This window comes from Theropithecus gelada, chromosome 15 (assembly GCF_003255815.1).
Source record: "Theropithecus gelada isolate Dixy chromosome 15, Tgel_1.0, whole genome shotgun sequence".
Classification (NCBI taxonomy): Eukaryota; Metazoa; Chordata; class Mammalia; order Primates; family Cercopithecidae; genus Theropithecus; species Theropithecus gelada.
Genome location: NC_037683.1, coordinates 49,628,563 through 49,651,758, shown reverse-complemented (window position 1 = coordinate 49,651,758; position 23,196 = coordinate 49,628,563). Strand labels below are relative to the sequence as shown.

The 23,196-nt window shown below is 41.7% G+C and overlaps 1 pseudogene; it reads right to left on the bottom strand.

The window, feature by feature from the left end:
* Positions 1 to 569: 569 nt before the first annotated feature.
* LOC112608268 lies at positions 570 to 1,728 on the bottom strand (annotated as a pseudogene).
* Positions 1,729 to 23,196: the final 21,468 nt, after the last annotated feature.

The following is a 23,196-nucleotide window of genomic DNA, read 5'->3' as shown; positions in this document are numbered from 1 at the left end:
CATTATTCTCATTCTGTAAGTAAGGAAAGTAGGTGTAAGCTAATTATCCAAGTTCTCAGCAAGTTAGTGGCAGAAGCAGAACATGATCGGTGAGAGTCTGACTCCAGAGTCTATACTCTGAAGTTCTGCACCACACTGATGGTGCCTGGCAGTGGTCGGGTCAAAGATAGAGGAGGGAAATGAAAGGTGCCGCAGCAAGCTGTCTGACACATGCATAAGGACCTGGAAGAAACCCCGTGACTCAGAAAATCTTGCAACGTTTCACACAGGGCTGGGTTTCCTCATTAGCTCCTGGGGACTAGTCTGTAACATATGGATGGTGGCAGTGTCTGTGACCCCACCCACAGTGTGTGGCCTGAAAAGTTGTAAGCCATATGTGTATAATTAAGTGGCTACGGTTCTTATTATAGTGGATGGATTCTGTCGGTGCCATCTTATTCTTTTGTTGTCTTCATTAAAACCCAAGTAAAAGAACACTTCCTAGGGCTTCTACTGGACAGAGTGGACTCTGGGTGCTTGCCGACTGAATTCTACCTCTCAACTGTCTTGCTTTTGTTTTTTATTTTAGATATTTTTATTTCTCCAAATTTGTTATTTATCAGGAGTGACTGAAATACAAAATATAATTGAGTCCCATCATCATCATGGAAATGGCTTTAAGAGAAAACTGGTTAGATAAATATTATTGCTTCCCATCTTCAACCAGTAAATAGTTCCCACTGATCAACTGACAGCCAGGAGTCTGTCAAGAATGCTCAAGATATGTTACATAATACAACATGCCTGCTCACAGGGGGAAAATGATCCTAGGAAATAACTTATGTGTACTTTTTGATTTCATCATACAAGACAAGCACAAAAGCACCACCCATGCCTCTGAAAACATTGGACCAAGCACCCTTGAAAAAAGCTTTGTCTCCTTCATCACGAGCAATCTTCCTCCAGCAGTCAAGTGTGCCTGTGTACATGATGTCAGTTGCTTTGAGTTCTGACTGCATCATCATGCGGCGGCAAAGAGCGTCAAATGGATAGGAAGTCAACCCAGCAACAGCAGTGATGCACTGTGCCATCATCCAGCTGATGATGACGTGAGTGTTCTTGGGATCTGGAAGCATTCCCTTTACAGCGTCACAGATACTGAAGTAGACAGCTCGGTAGATGGTAATACCCTGCACAGACACGTTAAAGCCTTGGTACAGGCCCTCAATCCCATCCGATTTGTAGATCTTAACCAGGCAGTCGTCAAGACCTCCGAGTTCCCTTTCTGCTCCAGGTTTACGCACGTCAGCTGCTAGAAAGGTATGGGCAAAACCAAGAGGGTGCACAAAACATAAGGATGTGGCCCCAGTGGCACTGCCCAATGCCAGATTCCTTGCAAAGTCGCGTCAAAACTGGGTTCTCTTGTCCACACCAGCCAGGAAGATCTGCTTGTATTCATCTTTGAAGGTGAAGTTGAGAGCCTGGGTGGGGAATTATCTGATGACATTGGCCAGGTTACTGTGCCAGAAGGACAGGACTCCCTGCTCCTTGGGAAGACAGACCACAGTCTATAATGCCTTTGTATTGCTTATCTGCAGTGATGTGCTTGCTGGCATACTGCACCTGCAGCAGCAGCTTGACCCCCCTCGATGGACACTACTGCCATCTTGGGGATGGCCACAGCGACACCACCTGCCAGGAAGTCCTCGGCGAAGGACAGAGTGGTATCCATCATGTTGAAAGGAAAGAGGAGGCAGGTGGCTAAGGGACTTGAATGGGCTGGGAACTGGCTTTGACTCCGAGGCTGTGGGGCCTGTCTTGCTTTTTGCAGGTTTCAAAGGAACTAAAGCCCTTCCCTTAAAGTAATGCATCATTGGCCTAGGTTCAAATCCTAACTCTACCACACAAGCTCCGCAACCTCAGGCAAACTAGCTGTTGTTCTTGGTGGTGGTGGTGTTTTGGGAGGGGGTTAATCTATAAAAGATGAACATTCTTAACTCACAGGAAGGAAGAGTAAATGAAAACATTTAGCAAAAGTCCTGGCAGAGTAACTGCTTGAATTTTTACAAAAACCCTCGTCTCTTCCTAAATCATTTATTCATTAATTCTTTTTACATAAGTCCCTTTGATGAACTTTTCCAAGTTCTGTGCTTTTGCTTTGTGTACACGTATCCTGACAGGGACACTGACAGAGGATATGTGTATATGTCGTTAGACCTGGGCTCACTTTCCCTGCAAGAGCAATGTCTGGAGGATGCCACCCCACCTAGTGCAGTTTGCACAGTGATGCCTACTATAAGTGAGCCCCAAAGTCTGGAGAGCCAAGCTATCTCTTCCCCCATGCTCTTTATCTTTTCTCTCCAACAAGCAAGATCATGGTTTCTTTTCACATGGCAATAAATAGAAGCAGAAAGTTTCTCCTTCACGTTTTGCCTCCCATCCCTCTGTCATCTGTGCACAGGCTGCCCAGTTCTCTGCATCTCTCTACATGGTGTTATCTTGAGACTCTGTGCATAACAGAGAATGGCAAATCAAATCCACATCCCAAAGCCACACTGAGGAGTGAAACAAACTCAGATAAAAGGCCATGCCTATCCTGACAAATGAGGAGTGCCAGCCCCATCAGCTAAGGTAAGGCTGAGTGATGCCTTTCTGAAGAAATGTCAGGATTTCATTTTCTAGCTTGCCCCCAGTGCGTCTCAGGTTGACATCTTTCATGTGTTTTTGACATTTATTCATATGAATAAATGGATTGTTTGATCTTTCTGGATTTCCTTCTCAGTGACCAACCAAGGAAAGAAAAATGTAAATGCATCATTTTAAGCCCTCAAGCCACTAGTTGTAACTGCAAGACCGATAAGCAAACAGACTTTTTACTCTCTTCTTTAACCGATTGATATGTTTACCATTTATTGGGTCTTATAAGTGTAGCTGCAAGCTCCCTGACCTCAAATCTCATGAGCAGAGCAGAGTTTGTGAATCTGAGCAATCCTGACATTCAGAGAGGGAGAATTCTTTGTTGTGGAGAGCCATCTGTGCATTGTAGGATGTTTGGCAACTCCATAGCCTCTACCCACTAGCTGCCAGCACCACCCTCTAATCGCATGTGTCCAACAAAAATATTTCCAAACATTGCCAAACATCCAAAGGGGGGTCAAATTGCCCCTGGCTGAAAACCACTCAACTAGATAGACATGTAAGTGAATACCTATAATACAATGAGAAGGTGGTAAAAGGTGAGATGTATCAAGTGCTACAAAAGGAAAAACTTGCTCCGCCGGGGAAAATGAGGAAGACTTCACAGACGAAATGGTAACTGAGCTAGATTTAGAGCTGTTGTTTTTGAAAATAATTCCTCATTTTGAACTCAAATTTGCATTCTTACACAACTATTATCTAAAACTAACTAACACACAACGTTTAACCAAAGCCTAGACCAAGAGATAATAGTTATGTAAGAAGGCTAATTTGAGTTGAAAATAAGGAGTTATTCCCAGTCTTGGTTTAGACTTTCTCATTTGATTCTCTGAAGTTAATAAATGCAAAAACCAACCCTCTACACAAGTATTTCCCAGCTCACATGATACTGTCTGAATTTACTGCTATGGACCCTGGTCTTAAAGGAGAGAAGAATAAGGGAAGAGATAAATGAGTGAGCTTCAGCCACTGTCAATGAAGAGGAGGTCAAAGAAGGGAAAGCAAGTACTGGAAACACATGAACAGTATCCTCTCTCTCCAAGAAAAAGCATCCATTTTTACATTAAAAACAAAAGTCTGGACAAGAACTTTCACAGTCTGATACCTTTTTCTACTGTGAAATGAGAAAAAAGTGAGCCGTAACAATTGAGTTTTTGATATTTCATTAGTTTAGGCTACTGCATTCAACACTTACCCAGAAGCCCTATACGTGCAACCACTGCTGTTGACCAGTGTTGTTTCCTTTGTTCTCCAGGTCTTAACTGTTTGCTCCTCTCCAGGTTAAGAAAAGTTCCAGCTGAAACAACAGGTTCTCAGACACTCACTGCTGCAGACCAGTCATGCTGCACAACCACACACTGTCATTGCCCTATCTCTGCAGAGGCGTGTAGGCACCCAGGAGCCCATTTATTTCTCATTGACTTTGAATACTGATAAACATACAAAGTAAGAATGAAGGGACTGGAGAGAAGTAATTCTAGTATGGTAGAGTAAGAACCTCTAAAAATTCGTTCCTCCATAAAAACAATAAGAACACTAGTCCAAAAAAACAGTTAAAATCAATTTTCTTAGAGCTCTACAAATTAACTAAAGGCTTGCAAGGATCCAATAAGCATTTATTCAAGAAAAGTGGCTGAATCTCACTTAGAAAGAGTGAGCTTTCTGGTGTTTGAATTTGTCTAGTCTACTCTCCCCAGCTCTGTAATAGCCTTGAAAATAGGCAGCCTCAGAAACTATAAACACCAGCAGCTTAGCAGCCACTGGGGAGGAAAGAACAGGTTTAGAGCTTCCTAAAATGCCATAGAGAATTGCCACTATTTAACCTATCCGAAAGCTCTCTGGAAAAGCCTCATTCACATCTAATTAAACTTAAGAACTTCTGCACAGCAAAAAAAAAACTATCAACAGAGTAAATAGACAACATACAGAATGGGAGAAAATATTTACAAACTATGCATCTGACAAAGGTTTAATATCCAATATCTGTAAGAAACTTAAACAAATTAACAAGCAAAAAACTAACAACCCCTTTAAAAAGTGGGCAAAGAACATGAACAGACACTTTTCAAAAGAAGACTCCCTGCAGCCGGCAAGCATATGAAGAAACGCTCAATATCACTGATCATTACAGAAATGCAAATCAAAAAAAACAATGAGATACCACCTCACACCAATCAGAATTGCTATTACTAAAAAGTCAAAAAATAACAGATGCTGACAAGGTTGCAGAGAAAGGGGAATGGTTATACACTGTTGGTTGGAGTGTAAATTAGTTCAATCATTGTGGAAAGCAGTGGTGATTTCTCAAAGAGCTAAAAACAGAACTACCATTCGACCCAGCAATCCCATTACTGAGTATATACCCAAAGGAATATCTTTTTTTTTTTTTTTTTTTTGAGACAGAGTCTCGTTTTGTTGCCCAGGCTGGAGTGCAGTGGCGTGATCTCGGCTCACGGCAAGCTCCACCTCCCAGGTTCACGCCATTCTCCTGCCTCTGCCTCCGAGTAGCTGGGACTACAGGCGCCCGCCACCTCGCCCGGCTAATTTTTTGTATTTTTAGTAGAGATGGGGTTTCACCGTGTTAGCCAGGATGGTCTCGATCTCCTGACCTCGTGATCCGCCCGGCTCGGCCTCCCAAAGTGCTGGGATTACAGGCGTGAGCCACCGCACCCGGCCCAAAGGAATATCTTAAAGACACATGCATGCATATGTTCACTGCAGAACTATTTACAATAGCAAAGATATGGAATCAACCTAAGTGCCCATCAGTAACACATTGGATAAAGAAAATGTGGTACATATACACCAAGGAATACTATGAAGCCATAAAAAAGAATGAGATCATGTCTTTTGCAGACACATGGATGGAGCTGGAGACCATTATCCTTAAAAATCTAATGGAGGAACTGAACACCAAATACTGCATGTTCTAACTTATAAGTGGTAACTAAGTGATGAGAACTCATGGACACAAAGAAGGGAATGGGAGACACTGAGGCCTACTTGAGGGTGGAGGGTGGAAGGAGGGAAAAGATCAGAAAGAATAATTATTGGGTACTAGGCTTAGTACCTGGGTGACAAAATAATCTGTACAACAAACCCCTGTGACATGAGTTTACCTGTATAACAAACTTGCACATGTACCCCTGAACCTAAAATAAAAGTTAAGAAAAAGAAATGAAAAGCCCCATTCATAGGGTTTCTCTTTATTTGACCTGACTCAGAGTCACTCAATAAGAAAAATTCTATTCTCAGGGCATTTGTCAAAAGCAGCCGCAATTGCTTAACATCATAGCTGCCAGAGGCTGTGAAACTAATTGAATCAAAAAAAAAAAAAAAAAGATGGCCAAAAACCTTGAAACAAAAATCTGGGAATAAAATGTCCACGAGGAGCTTTTAAAAGCTACAAGATATTCCTGGGGATCTAGCAGGCTACACACATAGGCAGGGCCAGGCACATCCCCAGGAAATACCTGAGAAAACCCTAACCTTCCACCTCTGGCTGAGTGGGAGGCTCTGAGCAAGCAGGCAGTGAAAGCTAAGTTAGGGTTGCAAACTGCTAAGCACTGAAAGTGTGCCCCAAAGCATACACAGAAGGGTGGAAGATTGATTGCTCAAAGAATTTAAGAACATCTTCATTCAGTCCTATAGCTGGCCACTAAGCTAATCAAGCAGAGACTTCAGCACCACATAAAAGTAAACAGAGTATCCATAATTAGCTCATGAAATGTATTTTTAAAAGAACATGATTTTCGACAAATAGTCCGGGGACAACTGGATAGCCAGTCACAGGCAAAAGAAGAAAGTGGACCCTACCTCACTCCTTCTACAAAATTTTAATCGTTAGAGTTGAGCCTACAAAATGCTTGGAAGGTCGTGATGGTTATTTTATTAATAGGCATCAACTTGACTGGATTAAAGGATGCCTAGATAGAAAATGAAACATTATTTCCAGGCATGCCCGTGAGGGTGTTCCTGAGGGATATTGGCTGAGTGGAGATAGGCCCTCAGTGTGGGCAGCACCAACCAATCAGCTGGGGCCCCAGATAGAGCAAACAGGAAGAGGAAAGGTGAATTTGTCTGCTCTCTCTGTCTCCCTCTCTCTCTTTCTTCCCCTCTCTCTTTCTCCCTCTCTCTCTCTCTTTCTCTCTCTCTCTCTCTCTTTCTCTCTCTCTCTCCCTCTTTCCTTCTCTCTGTACCCTGTCCTTGAACATCAGAACTCCAGGGTCTCTGGCTCTTGGCCCCTGGGATTCATACCAGAGGCCCCCTGCATTCTCAGGCCTTTGGCATCGGACTGAGAATTACACCACCAGCTTCCCTGGTTCTCCAGCTTGCAGATAGCTTATTGTGGGACTTCTCAGCCTCCAAAAGTACATAAGCCAGTTCCCTTAACAAATCCCATCATGTGTCTGTCTATCTATCTATATCTCTATCTATCTATATCCATATTCTGTCTCTCTAGAGAGCCCTAACACAAAGATCATCATTAACAGCCTGCCACTGACAGAAATAGTGGCAAGCACCTGGCAGATGGAGTCCCAATGTTTAGAGCAGAAGAATTCACCTTTTCCATAGATGATTCAGCTGCACACAGAACAGGAAATATGTGTCCATACAAAAACCTGCACACAAGTGTTCATAGTAGCTTTACTTGTAATAGCCCAAAAAAGGAAGCATGCCAAAGGTCCATCAGCAGGTAAATGGATAAACTGTGGTGTATCAATACATTAGAATACTACTCAGCAATAAAATAACTAACTACTAATATATGCAACAACATGGATGAATCTCAAAGTAATTCTGCTGAGTAAAAAGAGCCAAACAGAAAAAGCACATACTGGATGATCACATTTATATAAAACTCTGGAAAATGCAAACTAGTCTATAGAAAACCATTTGGAAATTTCTTAAAAAGTTAAACATATACCTACCATATAACCCAGCCATTCCTCTCCTAAAATTAAAATACATGTTTACACAAAGATTTGTGTACAACTATTTATAGCAACTTTATTTATAATAGTCAAAACCTGATAATAGCCCAAATGTCTATCCACAAGGGAATAAACAATCTGTGGTCTATCCATACAATGGGATACTACTCAGCAATAAACAGGAATGAACACTTGATACACACAACAATATGGATAAATATCAAAATATTTATACTGAGTAGAAGAAACCAGACAAAAAGGAGTACTGTATAATTCCGTTTATTTTAGATTCTAGAAAATACAAACTAATCTATAGTGACAGTTGATCAGCATTTGCATGAGTTACAATAGCACCTGTGTCCTGCTCCACCTGTAGATCCATGAGTTAAATAAATGTCCTTGTTCTAAGCCAGTGCATTTTAGGATGTTTGTTAGTCAGCTATAGAAGCTGGAACAGCTCCTTTCCTTCTTCCACACCTCAATGGGGCCCACAAATGAAGTGCTGTAGCCAGTCCTCCACAAAACCATGAAAGCTAACACCTTAATACCCTTAGATCCCATCAAAGGGTATTTGAGGCTCCCAGGCTGCCCTAAGCTGCCTCAGTCACACCTACCCACCCAGGGTGCCTGGCCCTCACATCAAAATCCTTTCCCAATGCTCTCTTCCCCACCACTGCTTACTGTGTCACTGCACCTTCCCTCCACATTCACCTTTCTGTGTTCCTTTTGACCTGTGGCCACTCCTCCAGAGGTGGAAGCCCAGGAGTTCTGTGGCTCATAGTTTAAAGTATAAGTTTACTTCAGCTCAAGAATTTGGGTACATTTTAAATGGAGTTTTTTGGAAACAAATCCCTTATCCCAGAAATGAATTAGAGCTGGGAAATTCTGGAAAAGAAGGAGACAGGTAAGCCCTTTCCTCCTGCCTTTGATTGAACCACCTGGTCTCAATAGCAATAACCAGACAGCAAAATAGCTACTTCTATACTTTACATTTTATTATTCCAGCTGTTTTGAATTAGAAAGTTTGCATCATTATTTGTTGACCAAATAGATGCAGATTGCTCTGGTTGATTAATCATCAATGGGTTTATAAAATAACTGAAAACAGTACAACAGTCAAGTAGCAATTTCACCATCCACAAACTCAGCTTTAGCAGCTGAGTTTTTTGCCAATAATAGAATTGATGCAGTAATTTTTCTCGTGGCCTAATGGAGTTCATGTAGATCTTAAGAGATGATTTTCATAAAGAAAGTATGTGGCTTAAGGCACATGGTACACATTGAGTTCTTTATAGTTTCTTGATACGCTATCATTACCACAGCCTTCTCTATAAAACATTCCATGGGCTTTTTGACGGAGCCTCTGCCACTGAGCTTAGAACTTTAAAATAAGTGTTGCAGTGGAAGCAACAAATAACCTACCACACCAGAGTGAAAAAGGAAAAGTTAAATTGCCTAGAACTGTTAGTGGGTGTTTCAGGACTTTCTGCACCTTTTTTTTAAATTCGTTTTTGCCAAGAATATAAGTCCCTTTCACATATCTCTGACTACATTGATTGCCATGGTTTTCTAGCTTTTGCCACGTCTGGAAATAAACAACCCATTAGATTTATGTCATGGTTAATTTGTCCCTTTGCACAACACAGAGGTGATTTGTAGCCTGAAAATCAGCACAAGTTACCCTAAGTCTTCCGTGGTGAAAAGCTGGCACTATATATAGAGAGAGAGAGTGAGAGAGTTGTATTATATATTATAACATGAATTCTAGTTAAGAAGCTGACTTCATGAAAAGATAGGTATTATTTCTAATTAGTATGTCAATTGTACATGCTTTTGGAATTGCTAAATACAGTCTATTTTATTAATCCTTTATACACTTCCAATATTATCTGTGTATGAGTACCTTATTTCACAGAGAATGTAACAATAAAAATTAGCCTAAATTGTTCCCAAATACCACAAATTCCAAAGTGATAGACCCCAAATCATTGAGGATTTTGAAAATCCACTTGAAAGTGGCAAAATTATCCAGGTGTTCTCTTTGGAGGCATATCAACTCCTTCAAGTCACTGAGAACCAGTCTAAAATCTGGAAGGTTTGAGTATCCCCAAATACCTCAGGCCTACCCCAGTTTAACCTCTAACATCAGCCTCACCCAGTCCAGGGCCAAAGAGAACCCAATCTGAAAGAATATAAGTAGCTTCATAACCACTTGCAAAAAAGGAAGTTGGGAAACAGTTTATAATCTCCCAAAAGACTGGGTCCTATTTTCTATCTAAATTATCTTAGAAATTTCTGAACAAAGGCCCTATTCCCTTTCGGTGTCACAGAGAACTGCTGCACAAAAATCTTCATGCTGGGACCTTCTCATTCACACACCCCCACTCCACCATCACCACCACCACCACCATCTTTAACTCACTTGTACCCCTGCAGAGGGCAGAGGTTCTGCTTATTCATCTTTGTATCATCAGCACCTACCACAGAGTCTGGGCATACAAAGCTTTCAAATGTGTTGAAATAAATGGAATTTTTTAATGTGTTGGATGAATCATAACTGTATACCATCCTTAGTTTGCCTGTGACTAGTAATTGTGGAGAATTTAAAAGGTCTAATTAGGTTAGGAGCAAAGAAGTTATTTTAAACTTTTTGAGTTCTATTTAATTTTGTATGAGAAGGGATAATTATGGAGGAAATCACATTTCCAACATAAATTGTGATTAAAAACAATTCTTTCTCCCAGCACTTTGGGAGGCCAAGGCGGGCATATCACGAGCTCAGGAGATCGAGACCATCCTGGCCAACATGGTGAAACCCCATCTCTACTAAAAATACAAAAATTAGCTGGGCATGGTGGCACGTGCCTGTAATCCCAGCTACTTGGGAGGCTGAGGCAGGAGAATCACTTGAACTCGGAAGGCAGAGGTTGCAGTGAGCCGAGAAAGCGCCACTGCACTCCAGCCTGGCAACAGAGCGAGACTCCGTCTAAAAAAGAAAAAAAATGTTCATGATTTGTAACTGAAAAGCAAGTTGAACCTAGAAATAAGGACTTGAAAGAAAGAGACAGCGAAAAGAGAGACGAAAGAAACTCATAGATGACAGCAATATCAATTCCTGGTGACTATCAAGAGCTGATTCAGCCATCGTTCTTCTGACCAGCTGAGCATAAACCAGTAAATTCAGCTAGCAAAAAATAGAGGAAAAAGAGGAGTATGAAAATTCACTTTTCCTAAAGGATATGCATGGGCCTGCAATCAGAACAACTTGAATGTAGCTAAGGAAAGATATTTGAGGGAATAGGTCAGTGTGCTCAGCCCAGGCTAAGCCTAGTCAGTCTGATGGAAAAAGGGAGAGAAGATGCAAGGAGTGTAGTCAAGAAGCAGAACCTTCAGAAAGGTCACCTGCACCGAGGCCACTGGCCAATCCAGGTGGCCCTGAAGGGTTAAGACCACACATTAAGATTAGCTGCCCTCCTTGTTGGCTTCAGGACATAGACTTTATTTCCAGTGTGCCCTGAATTAGTTTATTCTTTGATTCAACATTCAACAGGCCCATGTGCAAAACCACTACCCGAGAGATGCAAGGAAAACTAAGAACTTCCAGAGCCTGCAGAGGTCCTCTGGAGATGCACACAAGTAGCAACAATGCAAATTCCAATGGGGAGGCGTCGTAAGAGGGAGAAAAATGAAGTTCTACTTGATAATAGACCTATTAATAACTATCTTCTAACTTGATTTCTATAATTCATAAGTGAATTGTCACTTATGACTTTCTAAATATATATGCACAGTAGAAGGGGATTATGGGGTGTTGCTCAGGCTGGTCCCCCTACTTAGAACATGAGTCTCTCCCCACCCTTTCTCCTTGTTACCTTCACGTTATCGTCAGGTCTTGATTCACAAGTCAGTTTCTCCAGAATATCTTCCTTGATCCTCTCAAGGACCCTGCTACATGCTTACATGGGACTTTCCTTATCAGAGCACTTACTACATTGTATCCTAATTGTTTGCTTAATTTTCTGTCCCTAAAATTAGATTAAATTCCATGAAAGCAGAACTGCACTTGGCTGGGTCACCTGAATCTCTGCTCCAAGTTTGGTACATAGCAGGCACACAGAATGTTTTATACGGATTTGTCAATCAATTGACTCACGGCACATTTAAAGGGCCTCAGCAACAGTCAGGATGGAATAACATTGAGTGGCCATACTGCTCATCAATCTTATTGAACATGGAAATAGATTAATTCAAATTTCCCACACCAAATATGCAACTCAATGCAAAGGCCCTGTCCCTCACATATGCAAAGGGGTTCATTGGTAAGGGCAATAAATCATAGAAGAAATGTAAGTAGAGAGATCATTCAAAACCCCAAATTATTAAACTTTTTTTTTATTCATACCTTTAGTTTCTTCACCACAATACCTTTTAACAGAGTCACCAACATAAAAGGAGGGGAAATCATGCACTGACTTCCCTCTCCTCCCTCTTCTTCCTTCTGCCTTCTGGAAGCCTTCAGATGAGCTGGCAATAGCCCAAAGAATGAAGAATAAAGGGTGTGAATAACCTCTGAGCTTCAGCTTTCGGTTGCCACTTTCTGACAAAGGATTAGAGTCTTGCCCAAGGCTGAAACAAACTGGGGAGCCTCCTTTCAAGCTCTGTATTCAGGGAATAGTCAGCATTCTGCATCCCAGTCCTGAAGGCCCCCTGCTCCAGAAGCTTCCTCCCACAGGCTGCCTCTCAACCTAAGAACCGGGACTTTAGGTCCAACACCCATCGGCATCACAGGTATTGTCCACACTTGGACAGCCACTGAACATGCCTCTGAGTAGCAATGTTACCATTGTGGGGGGGTGGGGGGATGGGGGGAGTGGAGGGGGAGGGGAAGACAACCAGTGCTGCACTTTTCAATGGAAATGCTCTCATTTGATCTGTATCGGTGAAGGCTGCTTTTTCTGCAAACCTGTCACTGCATGTGATGCCTCTATTACATACATAGCCTCTGGCAACATGAGCAAGGCTAAATCCCTGCCCAAAATCTAAATGTGCCAAAGCAGATCAAAATATGAAGTAGTGCTTAAGTTGATGTGGACAGCAATTCATAGGCACTGACATCTAAACTCTTTCTTTGTTTCTATCAATTTCCAACCAGATTGTGGCAACCTAACTGGATACCCCATCACTACCCACCTCCTTCTCAAACCCCATCTTCATTCCTGCTCCTTCAAACCGTATCACCACCAGAAACTACCCAGATCCCAGTACATCCTACAATGCTGATCATTGGATTCTAGCAGAGAGGCAATGGAAACACAACATGACATTTCCCGTTTCCAAACAGAGCCCAGGGAAAGCACCGCTCCACTGACAAATGCTTGCTTTCAGGCACTCCCAGCTACCCCCAGGTGGCTCATATGCATACCCAGTTGGAGAGGGACTCTTTCCAGTCTAGACCAGCTGCTCCACTGAGCCAGCCTCCGGTTGCCTCAGCTAAACACCAGATTTTTATGATGATGCCCACAGATTAATAAACCATATGCAAAAAGACGGCCCTCCAAATAATTAAGCTTCCTATTGCAGATCTTGTAAAGTCATGACAGATCCAGGTGTGCCTGAAATTCTGGCTCCTTTATTCAGCACAGTTACAAGCAAATAAAGTCTTTTGTTATAAACTTCAGGTGCCTTTCTTAAAGCACAGTGACAAACCAGGATTGAATAACTTCCCTTGGCCTTTCACCCAGAATGCGAGCACTCTTCTCTCTGGGCAGGAAGGCACCAGTAGGATGACCATCAAAGCCCCCACCTAGAATAAATCTACATTTACAGAGGGACCAGAACAATAACCGATGCTGAATCTTGTTGCATCTACATTTTGGGAGGTTTGGGAAAGAGGACAGAGATGGACCTTGTTGGGACTGATTCTTTCAGCTTTTTAAAGAATAATGTATTTCTTATTACAAAATTGGCTTATGTTCACTGTCAAAATACAGACAAGCATAGGAAAAACAATAAAGTAGTGCTGATTCACTATCCCAAAGTAATCACTGTTAAGATTTTAGTGCAATTCCTCCTTTCCCAATGCATGTGTGCTGTGTGTTTTAGATTATGAGAATGAATTTGTAACTGGTATTTTTACTTAATAAAAACTACTATATTAATAATATTTTGTACATTTTTTTTTTTGAGACTAAGTCTTGCTCTGTCACCCCGGCTGGAGTACAGTGGCGTGATCTCGGCTCATTGCAGCCTCCGTCTCCCAGGTTCAAGCAGTTCTTCTGCCTCAGCCTCCCAAGTAGCTGGGACTACAGGTGCACACCACCACGCCTGGCTAATTTTTTGTGTGTATTTTTAGTGGAGACAGGGTTTCACCATGTTGGCCAGGATGGTCTTGATCTCCTGACCTCATGATCCACCCACCTTGGCCCCCTGAAGTGCTGGGATTACAGGCATGAGCCACCGTGCCCGGCCATTTTACACATTTTTAAAAAATAATATGTGTGGGTGCAAAAAAATAAAGCTAACATTTATTGAGCCCGCAACCTTGCTGTATTATCTCTCTTACTCTTTACAATAACTCTCTGGGTTAGATACTATTAGATTTTACCATATTATAAGTGAGGATACAAAGACATAAGATCAGCTAAATGATGCCTCTCTTCTGCTTCTTTTCTTTTCCTTCTCCCCTACACCATCCTCCTACCAAGCAGATAGAACACAGCTCTAGTTACCTTCTCAGATCTCCACAAACCAGGCTAACTATGGCCCCGTGAAAACAGTCCCCAGGCAGCTCTCGGGACCAGCTCTACAGGGCAGAGCAGTGTGCCCATACTGCAGCCTTCGGGTTCCCAGCAACAACTCCAGACACTTTGCTACCCTGCTACACCCAGTACTGGACCTGGACTAGTTTTGTATTAACTAGTCCGTTTTCTACGCAGTGCTTACTATGCATCATTTTTAAGTAATGGTGCATGGCTACTATCTCAGTCTTGCTAAGACAAAAAAATCACATTCACCATATCATCTCTTTATTTGGAGGTATTTAATTTTGTTCTTTCCTGCCCTCTGTCTCTTGTCTGAAATTATTTTTCTCCCATCTCTCATCTCTCTCATTCTATCTTCATTTCTGCTTGTCTTTGTGAGACACTGTTTGTTCTCCCTTCTTCTTTGGTTCTCTTTGTTCACTGCACCTCTTTCCCATCTCACCCTGTTCCTCCCCCCTCCCGCAAACCAATGAATGCTTTCTCAGCTTCATTTTCTGTAGACATCACCCTGATATAATAGGTCCTCTGCTTTTTCCCTCTGTCTAACGTGTTCATTTAAAGTCGCTCCTGGTATATGGAGGAGCCAATGACACCATTAACTGACAAATCTCTACTCCATGTAATGAAAGATGGTAGAAAACTATCCCATCTGGAAGAAACTGCCAGCTATTGCCATACCCAATCTGCATTCCCTTGGCCATGTAAAAGTCGTCACATGACTTTCAATCTATGTCCTTCCTCGGTGACTTCCAGCTCTCATCTGTTCCCAGTGCTGCCAAAACCAATGTGATATTGTTGTGCTAAAACGTCTTTCCTACAGCCCCTCTGTTAGCTTGTTGCTTCACAACTTGGATTATACCCCACAAATGCAAATACGAGTGATGTGTGCGAAAACATCACAATTATTCTACAGGTACCATCTGGAGTCAGCTCTGCTTAGCTTTCTGACAAAGGTCAAGGTACTCTTAAGACATTTCACTGCAGGCCAATCTGCTAGGCCTAGAAACCAGGCTGCCTTAATTCACTTGTCACCAATAACTGAGGTTTTGCCGGGAGGCAGAGGTTGCAGTGAGCCTAGATAGCGCCATTGCACTCCAGCTTGGGCAAAAACAGCAAAACTCCATCTCAAAATAAATAAATAAATAAATAACTGAGGTTTAGAACTCAGGGCATTGCCAGCATTTTAGAGAGTGAGATGGGGTGGTCTGAAATGCAATTCCTTTTGCTTTCTGGGCTGACTCTCCAGCAAGGCTTTAGGGAGAACTTGCTTTTCAGTTTGATTATATTGCCAGTGTCTCCAACTTCAACTGTCTCTCCCCTGACCCCCAGTTTCGCACACAAACGCTCACACACACATTCATGCATATGCACACACATAAAAAATGTAGGCCCAGGATTCCGAAGATTTTCCAAATGTATTCACTGACAGAAACAAAGCATTGTTTATAATGGGTCTTCTAAAAAAAAAATTGCTACAATAGAAAATAAAGAAGAGAAGAGAAGGGAGGACTGAACAGCCCGCATGAGACCAGTCTTGACATGCTTGCTGCTTTAGGGTTCTGAGTTGTTGGCAGCATCGCCTGAAAATGATGAATGATCCAAGACTACGTGTTGTGGCTACCCATGGAGTTTGCTCTCTAGAAGTATATCCAATCCTGGCCTGTTTTCTGGTGGTAACTTTGGGCAGGACAGTGTTGCAATGGGCCATGCAGGTCCCATTTGAATAATATAAGATCAAAATTGTGTTGCTTTGTCTCAACATACGGTCTCTAAGTTGAGGCTAAATGATAGTGGCACAACTCTGCTTTGCACTGAGCTAGGAAAGAATTTTGCATGATTTTCTCAAGGATGATAGAAATGTGCAAAATATGTCAGGATACAAATATCTCACTTAAGAATGGGTGCACAGGGTTAAGACAGAGTCTATGGAGAAATCAGAAAAATCATTGATTTGGGAAAATCTCAAGCAGGTAGGAGTAAAAATCTCAAGCAAGGTTTTTAAATAGCTATGGCCAGCTATAAAAACAGGTGAACTATAAATTCTTCTGAATGTAGGTTTCCTAAAACAGCAGAGATAAAAATATTCCTAAAATCCTCATACAGAGAAAGTAACTCAAACAAATACTTCTTAAGGGAGTCGATGCATTGAAAGGAAGCATTTGCTGACTAAAAGCCACATAATACACAGAGGTTGCATCCTGACAGGATACTTGTTAAGAGAATCCATTTGCGGCTCCAATATTCAGGGTCAGTAATTTCTCAGAAAAAGGTTAATGGAAACAAAACAGAATTCAGGGCACATTTTCTCAACCAGTGTGCAGAAATGTAGGCAAAAAGACACCCTTAGCATATCCTCAGGCTATAGAATGCAAAATTACTGCAGCATTCTTTTTGATAGAGTTTGCAATCAATACGATGGAGAACAAAGGGAGGTTAGATGGCGTGGGTGTGGGGAAGGTGCACATTTGTCTGTGTGGTTGGGCAGATGGACTCAATGACCTCTGCCACTTCCAGCCTGAATGTGCAATGATTCCATGTTTGAAGGCAAAGAATATGGATGTGAATAAACCAAGTGGTGGCTAGATAGGGCCAGAGAAATGTTCTCAGATAAACCTCCAGCCCCAGAAGCGGCTATGAGAAATTTACACGTGTGTCACTGACTCACTAGAATCAGAGAAAATTGATCAAGAATGAAGCCATAAAATGTGATGGCTGTGGTCAGATCTTCCTTCTTGCAAAGAGAGGGAAACTCAATCTGGGCAGCAGTATTCTAGAAAGGTTGAGACAGTGGGAGCCTGGTTTGGGTTTCAGGGTCTAGAGCAGCCATATTCTCTGGAACATCAGAGACAGTGAGGATCCCAACAAAGCAGGCAAAGGACTAAGCAAGAAAAGATGACAAGAGAGAGCCCAAATTCACCAACAGGACAAAGGAGCGTTGGAGGTCTGGAACAGGAAGAAGGAGTGAACATGAGGCTGAAGGGAATCCTACTAGAGGGGGATGGCAAGGTGAGCCCAGTTGAAATGACTCGAAAAATACACCACGTATGTAAGAGGCCACACAGATATCCAAGAGTAGCCAGAGGAGGTATCATGTGTCCTTCATCCAAGGGTAGTAGATAGTTCAGGCTGGTCATGGACGGCTTTCATAAGGCTTCACAACCTGCAAAGCTCAGGCCAAGTGTTCTGCATGCAACATGTTACTTAATCTTCACAGCAACCTTCCATCTTTATCAAACCCTCAGTTAGAAAAATAGTATTTATGGAGAGTTGATGGATTCTAAATTGTATCCTTCAATTAAACTAGACAGTCAGAAAGCTACACTCCAAGAAAGTGTTTTGGGATGCATAGTGCTCACTCTGCCCCCTCCACCTTAAACTCATTTGACAGAATAGCATTGCAGTGTTACCTATCAGCTGAAGCTGTAGGAAGCAGTCATGTGAAAAGTATCATTGTGTGTAATGTAAGGAAATTACTTATCGCCTTACACAATATCTCCTTCATGATTTCCTAAAGGATATAATTCCTAGTCTTCATATTTTATGGTACCTTTCCTAACACCTGGCTTGTTTCTCTGTTATGGACATTGGGTTATGCAATTGGTCCTGTTTCTCTACTTGCATTGACTGCTGGGAAGCTCCAGGCCAGATTTGTAGCCCAACTTCATCCCATTCTTTTTTTCTCTACTGTTTTAAATTTAGTCATGTTTTATCTCTTTTATCTTATAAAGTTCTGTACATTATTTAAAACACTTTTTGTACAGGCCATGTATAAATACAGAGATAAATACAAATGTACATTATCTAAAAGTGCTATGGCCAAATTTCAAAAACAGTACAGGCAGTAAGAGTTTCATGTACACTTAATTGAAATTAGTGAAATTCTTGTCCCTTGTTAACATTATGTCTTGTTAAAATTTATAAGTAACCCAGTTTTCCTGCTTCACATTTTTATTAAGGAAATTCATTTTCAACTTGCCAGAAACCTGAATTTCTTTATTCCTCATAAGAGGAGGCAATTCTGATTTACGTGGAACAACTTCTCCATCTATTGGCACGATTTAATATTGCAAATAATAAATATTTTGAAATCAAATGTTTTCTTGTTACTCTATGGAGATGTTTTAAGCCTCTCAAAAAGTTTCCACTGTAATAATTAAATACATCTCCCTTGCCTTAATCCCTTTGCCTTTGGGATTTAATAAACTTATAGATACTAAATTCATACACATCACCCTTTCCAGAAGCTTCCTGGATCACCATCTCCACCTCCCAAGGGAAGCCAGGCCAAATTTTCCAAAATAAGATATAAAGATATGAAGCAATATTGTGCAAAGACTTAATCTAAAACAGCTTAGAATATGATAATCATTTTAAATCATGATTAAGGGTTGAGTGAAATATTAGAAACACCAACATTTCAATCCTCATTTTGGAATAGCTTACAAGTAACAAAACATATGAGTACACAAAAGGGCCATTCAATTTTATAAGTATCTATTTGACTAATACTGAAAATTGGGACTGAACCAGTCTTGCCATTCCTCACCCAACAACAAATCTCTACCTTAGAGGAACTAATTCTCTTCATCTTACAAGGTCGTCCTACCTTCTCTTAAACAAAACACATCATCCTTGAAATCTTTAAAATCCTTGAAAACCATAAAATGTTCTCAAAATCCCCATGATGTTCCAATTTCTATAGGACTTTACACATCCATAGTAAATTCACTAATATGTGCACCTCTTGTGTTATTACCCTAACCTACATTTAAAACCCAACTCAAGTGACCTTTACCTTCATGACTTCATGTGTAAATGAAAATAACAGTAATTCTTTTGTAAGATTGTGGTGAGGATTAAATAAGGTAATATTTTTTGAAGTACTTAGCACTTTGTAGACAATAAATGGCAGATTTTAATAGTAATTGTAGTTGTAAAACGAAGAAAAGGCTTTGTCATACTTCCCCATAAGTACCTTGAACTCTCAGTCCTTCTCATGTGGAATGTCTGGCCTTAAGAAACAATTGAAGAGGACCTGAAAGCAGGGAGGTTCACAAACAGCAAGAAACAATAAGGATCTTGACGAAGACTATGAAGCTTCTGACAGGAAGAGGAAGCAAATGTAAGGAGCAGATCCTCTCTTCCTCCTCCAGTCTCCCAGTCTCCCTCTAGTGCCCCCAACTGGGGAAGCCTTGCAAGGAGCAGTCAGTGAAGCAGAAATGAAGAGGGCTGAGTGCCAGCCACTGCAACACAAGGTGGAGGGTAGAAGGACTGCCTTCGAGCTGAGCAATAACAGCTTTTTACTGAATGGAAGGACCAGTAAAAAGTTCCTGGAGTCTGGTTTTGGGTCTCACAAGTCTTACAAGTCACCACTGTCTCCTAAAGAGTAAAAAAGTTAACAACTCTTCTTAGATCTGTCAGAGGAATTAAGTCACAGGGCCGACTATTGCCCCAAAAATTGGAGGGACAGGCAGGCAGATACAGAGAATCACATGTCGCTAGAGGAGAAACCTGCCAGCTGCAACCTCCATGGGAAGCAGTGCCAGGGCAGAAAAACTGAACTGGAATTGATAAATTGCTGGAGACTCAGTTTGGGCAAGTCCGAGAATTAAAGACTTCAGTGGAAACTAGTCAAGAGGGGTCTCATACTTTTATGGGTTTTACCTCCAAGAGCCTTGGCAGATCCTCACAGTAAATATGGGAGAAAAATCTCCTCTTGCTTCCTGCAGGAGGAGGGGGAAAGTCAACACTTGAAATAGACCAGAGCATCTGTTCTTAGCAAACCTGCCTTCAGAAGAAACTATTTTACCACAGCCTGACCTGCTGTGGGTCTATCAACACCTAATCTACTTGGGGAAAGGGAATGCCAAACTCCAGCCCTCTCTAGTCATATGTATACACATATATATGTGTGTGTGTGTGTGTGTGTGTGTTTATTAAGTATTAACTAACATTATCACAGGACACACAATGGTCTGTCTGCAAGCTTGAGGAGCAAGGCGAGCCAGTCCGAGTCTCAAAACTGAAGAACTTGGAGTCTGATAATTGAGGGCAGGAAACATTCAGCACAGGAGAAAGATGTAGACCAGGAGATTAGGCCAGTCTCACGTTTTCATGTTTTCCTGCCTGCTTTATATTCACTATCAGCTGATTAGATTGTGCCCACCAGATTAAAGGTGGATCTGCCTTCCCCAGAGCACTGACTCAAATGTTAATCTCCTTTGGTGACACCCTCACAAACATATGCAGATTCAATACTTTGTATCCTTCAATCCAATCAAGTTGACACTCAGTATTAACCATCACAAGTCTGCCCCTTGTCAGCTTGAACCCATACACATCTCCTGAGATCATACATAATCTTCAAATAAAGATAATACTAAGGTCATAATTATGCCTAACGTAATACAACTGTCCTTCATACAACCAGAAATGCACCAATCCCCAAACCGAATACTGTTACGTAAAGTTAACAATACTTAAATGCTGATATGAGGTCAATAAATCTTATGTCACATATAAAGGAAAAGAAAATAAAATAAAGATATTTTCTTAGTACAGGAGTATACATGCACAAACATGTTTTTAGCAAAAGAAGGAGGAAATACTCATGACAATTACAGTCCCCATTTCTGCAGCTGGTCACGTGGTCGTAACGGGTAGTGATGACCACCTTCTTCTACTACTCATTCTGTATTCCCTTTGCCTTCAGCAATGACCTTAGCTGGTTGTGGTTTTTTTCCTGATGGAGTGACCCAAACCTTCATTCCTGAAGTGTCTGAGCCATTTGTAGTCCTGGCTGGATTGGGCTGATGTAGTTTCCCATTGACCTTAATCACAGGGCATGGTAATACTAAGAGACGTCCAAATGGATCTCCTGTATTCCATGCATACTCTTTTTTTTTAACCTCCGTTGTGGAGTAGTAGACTGATTTCATCTTGATAGTCCAGGTCAATCACCCCAGCCAACACTGTAACTCCCTTCTTAGCCTGTTGACTTAGGAGGAGCCCAAAGTGTCCAAGTGGCAATCTTAACTTCCAATTTAATTGAATCATTGTTGTGTCTCCTGGTGGCAGTGTTCCTCCCTCTGGAACTAAGACCTCTAGACCTGAAGAACATAATGCCACAGGAACAGGAAGCAAAATTTTTGCTGGTGGATCACTAGGGGTGACAGTGAGTGGTGCCAATTCCACTTCCACTTCCACCCCTTGATTCCTGCACCCACGAATCCTGGCTACGGGAGAAACAATACCATATATTGGATGCCGATTCAGAGTATACATGGCCTTCTGGAGAACTTTGTCCCCACCCTGCAAAGTATTGTCACCTAGTTAGCATTGTAATTGTGACTTCAAAAGGCCTTTCCACCATTCTATCAATCCAGCTGCTTCAAGATGATGGAAAACATGGTAAGACCAGTGAATTCCACAAGCATGAGCCCACTGCCACACTTCTTTAGCCTTAAAGTGAGTGCCTTGATGAGAAACAATGCTGTGTGAAATACCATGATGGTGGGTAAGGCATTCCATGAGTCCATGGATGGTAGTCTTGGCAGAAGCATTGCATGCAGGATAGGCAAACACATATATGAAGTAAGTGTCTATTCCACTGAGGACAAATCTCTACCCTTTCCATGATGAAAGAGGTCCAACATAACCTGCCACCAGGTAGCTGGCTGATCACCCTGAGGAATTGTGTCATATCGAGGGCTCAGTGTTGATCTCCCCAGCTGGCAAATTGGTCACTCAGCAGTGGCTGTAGCCAGGTCAGCCTTAGTGAGTGGAAGTCCATGTTGCTGTGCTCATGTGTAACCTCCATCCCTACCACCACGGCCACTTTGTTCATGGGCCCATTAAGCAATGACAGAGGTGACTGGGGAAAGAGGCTGAGTGGTGTCCACAGAATGGGTCATCCTATCCACTTGATTATTAAACTCCTCCTCTGCTGAGGTCACCCATTAGTGAGCATTCACATGGGATACAAATATCTTCACGGTTTCTGACCACTCAGAGAGGTCCATCCATATACCTCTTCCCCAAATTTCTTTGTCACCAATTTTCCAATCCTTCTTCTTCCAAGTCCCTGACCATCCAGCCAAACCATTGGCTACAGCCCATTAATCAGTATATAATCACACATCTGGCCATTTCTCTTTCCATGCAGTGCACAACCAAGTGCACTGCTCAAGATCCACCCACTGGAAAGATTTCCCTTTACTGCTGTCCTTCAGGGATATCTTAGAGAGGGGCTGTAGTGCTGCAGCTGTCCACTTAAAAAGTCATCAGAAATTTTACATAAGAAGAAATCTCAATGACTAATAAGCATGTAAAAGAATTTTTTGCTTCATAGATACTAAAAAATATTTTGGGATTCTGTTTTTAACAGTTGTATTAGGTGACAATTAATGCACAATATGCTATATACATTGAAAACATAATAACTATAATTGTATGAGTTTCAGCATGTGGCCAGGCGTAATTGCTCACACCTGTAATCCTAACAGTTTGGGAGGCCGAGTCAGGTGTATCACTTGAGGTGAAGAGTTCGAGACCAGGCTGGGCAACATGTTGAATCCCGCCTCTACTAAAAATACAAAAATTAAACAGGTTGGATAGTGTGCACTTGTAATTCCAGTTACTTAGGAGGCTGGGATAGGAGAATTGCTTGAACCCAGGAGGCGAAGGTTGCAGTAGCCAAGATTGCACCACTGCACTCTAGGCTGGGTGGCAGAGTGAGACACTGTCTCAAAAAAAAAAAAAAAAAGTGCATATACCCATGAAAGCATCATCACAACAAAGGTAATGAAGTAATGGGAGTATCCATC